The sequence below is a fragment of the Pinus tabuliformis genome, chromosome 2_1 (assembly GCF_031772625.1).
Source record: "Pinus tabuliformis cultivar Carrire ecotype Pingquan chromosome 2_1, CPIR1, whole genome shotgun sequence".
NCBI classification, from domain to species: domain Eukaryota; kingdom Viridiplantae; phylum Streptophyta; class Pinopsida; order Pinales; family Pinaceae; genus Pinus; species Pinus tabuliformis.
Window position 1 is genome coordinate 25295696 of NC_142299.1, and position 8765 is coordinate 25304460.

The 8765-nt window shown below is 37.0% G+C and overlaps 1 pseudogene; it reads right to left on the minus strand.

Annotated features, from left to right (window-relative positions):
* Positions 1-3023: 3023 nt before the first annotated feature.
* LOC149198609 (G-type lectin S-receptor-like serine/threonine-protein kinase SD3-1 pseudogene) lies at positions 3024-6614 on the minus strand (annotated as a pseudogene).
* Between the last annotated feature and the right edge of the window lie 2151 nt (positions 6615-8765).

Here is an 8765-nt window from a genome sequence, read left to right on the forward strand (position 1 = left end):
AATGGTTATCCAAAGTGGGTTGAGTTAGACTTGGTTGGGAGGAAGTGGCATTAGCAAAGGCAGTGGCAAGGGAAGTTGAGAAATAACTCTTGATGTTCATCCTCTTTTTACCTTTAGATTGTTGGCCTTGATTATAAGACCCAAGAGCAGGAGGAACATAATAGAAGGGGTCATGGACATTGGTGGAAGGGATAGAAGAGGAGTCTTGAATCTCAAAATCTTCACACCCACCTACTCTCATGGCTTGTAAAACTTCCTTCTTCCTTGAAATTTCTTCTTGGATGGTCTTATCCTTAACCTTATGCTCCTCAAACTTCTCAAACCTCTTAAGGAATTTTGCTCTAATATGTCCTATCACTTCATTTGGTGCTTTACATGGCTTTAACTGACCTCTTATGCCAACCAAGTGTTGTTTCAACATGTGAATACCCCCTCCTGCAACAGATTTTTGGAAAAATTTGCAGATCATTTTGCCATAAATCATATCACAATGAGCCCATGCAGTATCCTTGGCTTTTGTAGGCATGATGGTTAATGAAATATTTGAAATTTGCAAGGAGGAAATAAATCCACGAATTAAATAAAAAAAATGCATCTAAGTAAAATAGAAAGCCCAAGATAAATTTGGGAAAAAAAATGGGGCAGATTTAGCCCACAAACAAGTTCAAATTTAAAACACGAAAATTGAAACTTGAAAGAACCAAAAAAAATAAAAATTAATACATGGATAACAATGAAATATGGATTTTTCAAGTGAAAAGCCTTTGGAAATGAAAACCAGCTGCTTTAGCCTCCTCCTGAAGATGCCAACTCCACTAGACAGCTCCAAAGTAGCTCCAAAGCAGCTCCAAGATGACAAACACAGCCCAAACTCTCTGCTGTTACATTACTACAGCAAAAACTCAGTACTCTCCAAGCTCACAATGAAGCTCACAGAAACTCCAAATGAGATGTGTGATGCAAATGAAAGGGGAATAATGATTTTAAAGATTTGGAGGGGCTGGTTTTGGAGAGAAACAACGCTTAGTTTCCCACAAAACCACTTACAGCCCAAAACAACTCCGCTTGGGGTCTACGGCTGCACAAATGCACACTGGAAATGACCCAGCCGGGTTATGACAGAACCGGCCAGGTTATACCAGTTCATGCCGGTTTTGTAACAAACCGGAGTCTACTTGAGCCCAAACTGGAGTCATTGACAGGTTGACCTCCAAGCCTAATGAACTGGCCAGTTTGTCCGGGTAGCCGTTTGACCCAGCCAGGTTTCAAAACACTGATATGTCCGTAGAACAATACCCTATTTCCTTGAACAAAAAGACAGAAACAGAGTCCTTTATATATATAAGTGCTGAAGGACATAAAGAATGTAATTTCAATTCAATCTATCAATCATTGAATAGAAGTTGCACTTTTTCCTCTGAAAAAAAACAGTCCTATTGGTGGGCATCTGAAGCATGGCATTTATTCAGTAAAACTTGGGTAATCTACTCACCTCATCAGCTAGGAAAGGGGGAAGTGAAAATGGTGGTGGCACAAAATATGGAAGCTATCAGCACCCCCAAATCAAAGACTTTCTCTTGTCTGGCATTGAATAATTAGGTGTTAACTTGGGAAAACCTACATCACAGAGGTTGGAAGGGACCAGGCAGATCCCCCTATGTGAAGAATGTTCAGAACCAATGAATCATCTTTTCCTACACTACCATTTTGCAAAAGAACGTATGGGCTGCAGCCATAAATCTGCTTGTTCACAGAAACTCATGGGAAGCACGGAACCTAAACCAACCACTGGAATGCTGAATTGACACCACAAAAGAAGAGGACCAAGTTCTTGCATTTGAGATTAGATGGTCAATATTGCTAGCTAGAAACAAATCTATATTCCAGGATAAGAGGGACAAATCCCTACAGGGCCTGCCATAGTCTAAAACCCAGCAGGGAGATAGCCACAGAGCACCAAAATCAAAGTCCCCCTAAGTGCTTCACCTCCCACAGAAAACATATCAAGAACACAAGGGCACTTTGATGGAGCATCCAGAGACAACCTGGGCATCTGTGGAGAAAAGGGGTGGCTACTCTTCCCTGACAACTAAAACATCTCCTTCAAAGTTGATCAAACAACAGGGCAGAGCCAGTGGCTGCAAATACCTTACTGGACATAGAATTGGAAGGGAGCCCTGGACTTAGATGCTTATGGTGACACCAAACTCATCAATGGCTTGCTGTGAGGAATGCTGCAAAAAAAGCATTACTCATCACCAGGCAAGCATGGGAGCAGCAGGGACAAAATATCCAGTTTTAATAACATCACATTCGCCCACCTATATAGAAAGTTGAACGAAGAGGCTAACTCACGGGCAAAGGAAGAGGTAACAATGGGCCCTGGAAGACTGCAAAATGAGACAACCTGTGAGGAGGTCGGCACCTCACTCACAAGGAACATCTTCTAATCCTCTCGAGGAATAGTGTTTTATGAAACAAATCTCATAGGAGAGATTAAGAAATTACACACCCTTTATGGTCCACTGTCAGAATACGATCACTTTAACTGTTGATTACACAGGGAGATAGTGAAGTGCATCTACAACCAAGGTAGATGTGCAGATGTGTCACATCTGTAAAACTGGAAAATTAGAAACTAGCTGACCATAGTAATAAAAATATTTTAAAAAGGGTCATAGTAATTATAAAAATCTATAATTAAATATGCCAGCATAAATCCATCTTAACCTCAAATCTTTCATTTACTGAAAGATTTACATCTCTGTTTCCTTTTATCCCTCTTTGTGGTTATTAGATCCATGATTAAGATGGAAGTATGCTGGTGGTGATATTATTTAGACACATACTTGCATATTTTTGAAAATATGGTCTCCCAGCCAATGCGAACACACTCTTTTTTGCTAATAAAAAGAGCAAACATTTTCCATTGGAAAAAAACAGTAGCAAAAAAGGGAATCCGAAGAGGGAAACCCTGGAGAATATAGATCAAAGCAGTCCTGCAGAATAGCCCATGTTTTGAAAACAATAAAAAAATTGCCTTTGCATTTATCAAAACCAAGACCCAGCACTAAAAAGGCCGGGGGTCGATTTGGAATACTCAAATATGGAAAAAGAGACAAAATGTATGCGTAGTGCTTTTGAGAACAGGACTTAAAAACATTATAATGAATGAGAGAATTCAGAGCAGATGTATGGCCTGTACCACTTGCACTGCAGCATAGAAAATAAAGGAAGGCCACATGTCACATACAATAAGCTGCGTTCCAGCATCACGAAACCTTTAGTTATCAACCAGATGCCCTGCCTTTGGCAGACACCTTTCATATTATATCCTCGATATGTTGTGGAACAAAATTTCATGGAATGGTCCTGTCACAATGACTCAGAATCCTTTGTACAACAGTAGTTTAAATGCTATGCAAAAAGACAGAATTGCCCTTAATTGGGGATGGACTGGATGTATAGAGGCAAGTCTACTGAATAGTTAGCATACTTGATAGATTTAAATCTCTCAAGAACAGCATAACCTGTCCCTCCATGGAAAATTTCCAGAACGAATCCCAGGCACAGAATCACAGAATATTTCAAACGTTGTGTTTATGCAGTTAGGAAATAGTGGTCAACTGCACACAGCACTTTTTTCCTGGAACATTGACCTGATCCTTTAGCTCTTCCTCCCCTGTAACTATTTCCTTGAGCTTACTACAGGCTCCTTCACGAACTTGTGCAATAGTCTGTGGAATGGGAGGCTTGTCAACTGGAAATGTTCCTTCTAGCACCTTAACAACCTCCCTTATCGAAGGCCTTAAGAATAACTGCTCCTGGATGCACCAGAAAGCAATTCTAAGAGCATTTTCAACCTGAAACCAATTCCAGTTGCAACCCATCCTGCAATCAACAATGCTGTCCAAATTTCCCATCTGATACTCTTCAAATACCCATTTACAAATCTTCTCTTTTCCTAGAGAACCATCACTAGGATATCTCTTGCCAGTGATTATCTCTAGCAACATCATACCAAAGCTGAAAACATCTTGTTCAGGATCTGATTCTGAGGAGGTAGTGCTTTGATTAGATGTTCCTTTTGACAGTCTGTTAAGGCCATAATCTGTCAACTTGGGCATAAATTTGTCATCCAACATGACATTTTCCAACTTAAGATTGGAGTGGGCAATACATTCGTGACATTCCATGTGCAGATAGGCAATGGCATGGGCAATTCCCGTTGCGATCTCTAATCGTCTCTGCCAGTTCAGATCCTTGCCTTGCTTTATGCTGCCAAACAGCCACTGATGAAGGGAGCCATTGTTCACATACTCATAAACTAGCAACCTTTGCTGATCTTCATAACAAAAACCATGCAACGACACCAAGTTCTTGTGGCGTGTGCTTCCTATAATGGACAATACCTTCCGAAACTCCTTCTCTGTAGTTTCAACATCTAGCCGCTTGATTATCACAGGTCTCATGCTGGACAGAGTTCCCTTGAAAACAATTGGACTAAGCTTGTGCCTAAAGTTCTCTGTCAGTTCTTGTATTTCTAAGTAAGTCAACCTGATGGGGACTCTACAATTTTGATCCATCAATCCATGCTTGGCTGAAAGCATCCTCTGCATTCTTCTTCTTCTTTTAAAAACATACCAACTTAACCCTACTTGTATGGCCAGAAAAATAAGAACAATTGGCAAGACTGCTCTTACAATGCAGATGCCAGAAGGACCATGCGTGCTTGAAACTGAAGGTAATGAAGAGAAGGGAGATGAGTCCGAATTTGATGTTTGAGGATACATGAAAATAATCTGATCGTTTACTGCTTCTGGTGTAAGGCATACCTTTACAAATGAGATTGCAGGAACCGACATGTAATGATATCCACTGATGAAACTAGTCCTCTTGATCCTGCAGATGCCAGACCCATCATTCAAGGCTGTTGCAGCAACACAGGACCTGTCCTTCAGGCAATTTTCCATGCAAGCCTTGGTGTTGGAATAGTTATACACATCGTGAGGAGGAAAGATTCCATATAAAAAAGTATGATTCATCACCATTAGGGTGTTCCCCTCGTTGCAACTGCCCAACTTCATCAGTTTCCTGCAGGCCCCTTCGGACCCCATTTCCAAACTAACATTGGCCTTAGATCCTTCTCTCTCAAATGGGCATTTGCAAAAGGGTCCTGTGGCATTAAAGCTACAGACTCCATACAAACCACAGGTACCAAAAACATCACATTGATTCTCTAGAGCCTGCCATCCTACTTTCCAGACCTGAAGTTTCTCAATCCATGAATACATTCTAAGGTTCCCATCAGCATCCAACCTCAAAAGTCTCAAATTCACATTTGGGTCTGTAAAATCTTCACTATATCTCGACCAAATGATGGTCCCCTGTCTATCAAAGAGGCCAAAAACTCCAATCCCTTGTAAAACTGCTCCAATGGTGTTACTGGATTTTGAAGAAGAAAATTGCCCTTTTGTTCCGCTTTCCCAGTAAATCACTTCAGTGCACCATCTAAGCACCAGAGTGCCAGTCTCCGTTATAACCAAGTTATAATAACTTGCAATGGCATTCTTAGAAGAAGCTCTCAGAGTCTGATTCATCTCAAGCCTCTGCCCTGGAAGGAGCGTATCGGTGGGTGTCTGAAAGCTATCCCATACTATGTCCTGTCCATTATTACTGAGAACAAGATTGCCATTGTCAAGCAGGGATGCACCCACAACACCCCTATTGCTGGTATTGCTAGTCCAAGCAGGGACGCCCATGCTATCATCAAAGAGAATTAGATTCCCATCGACTGAGAGCTCAAATGTGGAATTTGGGCTCACTTTCACATCCCCTCCTGCTGTCCAGACCACTGCCTGGGCTTGCATGGGAAGGGAATGGTACCATATCCCGACGCTATAAATGCCATCTTGCTGTGTTGAGAAGAACCCCATGGCAAAGATGCCATTTTCAGAGACCCAAAAGCTGGTTTTGCTGTCAGAAGCAGAGAGCTTGGAACCCAGAGGAATGTGGTTCTTTGATGATGAAGCAACTGTTGGCATTAAGATTAAAGCAATAACCAGTGGCATACACAATGAAATAACATTTTTATAACCAGCATTACAGAGAGCTGAACTCAGCTGAGCTTCTCCCATTTTTCATCGATTTTTCTTCAGGGCTCCTCCATGTGTCCCAATGGCTTCATTCTCCTCTGTTTCAGGTGGATTTGCAGTTACAGAGATGGGTTCATGGAACATGAAACATGCATTATTATATATACAATAAATAAAATACCCTTGTGCCAGATTCAGAAAATGCACCACCACCAAAGGTGGTCGCCCAGATGCAATCATTTATCTTAATCATAAAAGTTGGAGACATTAGGTGACCTGTATCCAACGCATGCCAAAATTAAATATGCCAACCAGAGCCACCAGCTCAGAACCAGTGACGTAAGGAAAGCAGCAAGCTATCCATTAACAGATATCTAAATACGAGGGGCTTGGGTTAGATCAGGTAGTCACATTCTCACCCTTGCTTCAATATTTATCTTGAGGTCCACATAGACCAGTTAACAGAATTTGATTTTGATGTTTATAGAAATCCGTTACACCCACATGTTCATCATGGCCTCCAGAGATTTACATTCACATCAAACAACCAGAGAGGGAGGGAGTGAGTTGTGCCATCTTATTCGATTTTTGAACTAGAGGACAATTTGTGTGATTAAGCTTATGTCATTTACAACAACTTCCAAAAAGTGTACTGAATGAACGAATTTTAATTTTGGCTTTACAAGAAACTGCCATGTACCTTGCTTAAGGCTTTCTGGCTATGGTTGCAACAAGGTAGAATTTAAATGTTTTAGAAAATTATTTTGAATAAATGGAATTTATAAATATAAGGTAGAATTTAAATGTTTTAGAAAATTATTTTGAATAAATGGAATTTATAAATATAAATGTTTTAGAAAATTATTTTGAATAAATGGAATTTATAAATATTAATATTGATTATATTGTATAGGTGAAATTTAATAACTAAATATTGATAATATTGTATAAGTAAAATTTAATAATTAAAAATATTAAATTTATTTTTATATTAAAAAAAATAATTTTAATAAATTTGATCAAAGAAGAAAATTAATGTAGCCAGGATTAGAACGAACTCATATGAGTTCCATAGTGAAACGGTCGTTGGGCAGTTCCTAAAACACCATGGATGGAAAGGTTTTGCCATCTATGTGAGAATACGAATATCCAGGGTGAAAATCACTTCCTCTTGGAGTACCCCGCCTATAACCACATTAGATCTCAGTTTCAAAATCTTTGTTGCAACACTGACCTTCCTAGCTTTTTACGATGTCAAAATTAAAGTGCGTTGGGGAGGCTTCTCTCCAAGCTTTTGGAGCATAGTAATAAAATCTTAAATCAAACTAAATAATTCGTTTCGAAGTTGTGGATGTTAACCACCACCATCATCATCATCAATAACAAAAATATATTAATTTTTTTGATAAAATTTTAAATTTTAAATTTCTAATTTAAATCTATCTTAAATTTGAATTTATTAAATATTCAGAAATTAATTTTTTTAATGTGTAAATTTTTAATTATTTAATTTTATATCATATATTAAAAATTTACACATTTAAAAAAAATAAAAAATTCTTCATCATATTTCATAAATTTAAATTTAATTTTTAAATGTTTACATGTATACCGTTCTTTATATAAATATCTTTTAAAAAATTTATTACTCATCATTAATGATCATTATTATAAAAAATAAATGTTTTTAGAAAGAATTTACTACTTATAATTAATAAATGTTAAATACTATATATATAGTTATGAGAGATTTTCGGTGTAAATCACATAATATTTCATTTGTCGATGTGTTTCCAACCAACCAGTGTGGTTCATCGTCAGTACAAGTTGAAGAATCAGATCAAGCATTGCATGTTAAATAGGCCAAGTAGAACCTCCAACGGCTATGATTTTTGACCATGCAATAGCTATATTGACTATCGGCTAAATATGACTGGGGAATAGTTAGTTGGACTGGACCAGGGGCATAAAAATAAGTTAATTTAATTGATTATTAAATTGCTAGTTAGTTATATTATTATTAAATTAAGGGACATGAATTTTCTTAGGGGTTTTTAACTATTTTATAAATTTTAAAATGCGTGGACAAATAAAATATCATGTGATTTAGGCCGAAAAATCTCTCATAACCTTGATATGGATTATAGAAGCCTCAATTCAACAAAAATATATAGTTATTGATAAAACAAAATTTAATAATAAAAAATTTAAATTGATCTATTTTGTATATAACACTATAAAATAAATGCTAATAGTTATAATGCTAAATAATATATATATAGTTATTGATAAATAAAATTTAATAATAAAAAATTAAATTGATCTATTTTGTATATAACACTATAAAATTGTAGTTTTTATTAAAATTTATTTTTCATTTTCTCATATTTAAAACAACTATATTAGCCCTTTGGATTGATTGTGAATGTGGGCACTATTAAGGTACTCCTTGGATAGGTCCCTGATTCAAATCCCCGTAGGTGCAAACCTACCAAAAAAAAAACTCTATTAAATAAAAACTAATATGTATATAAAAATATATCTCTTTTTTATAAAATAATATAAATTATAATTTTTATTAAAATTTATTTCTCATTATTATTATTAAGATAGTCATGTTAAATAAAAATATATAGTAATAAATAATGCAAAGATAGGATGGATTGAATA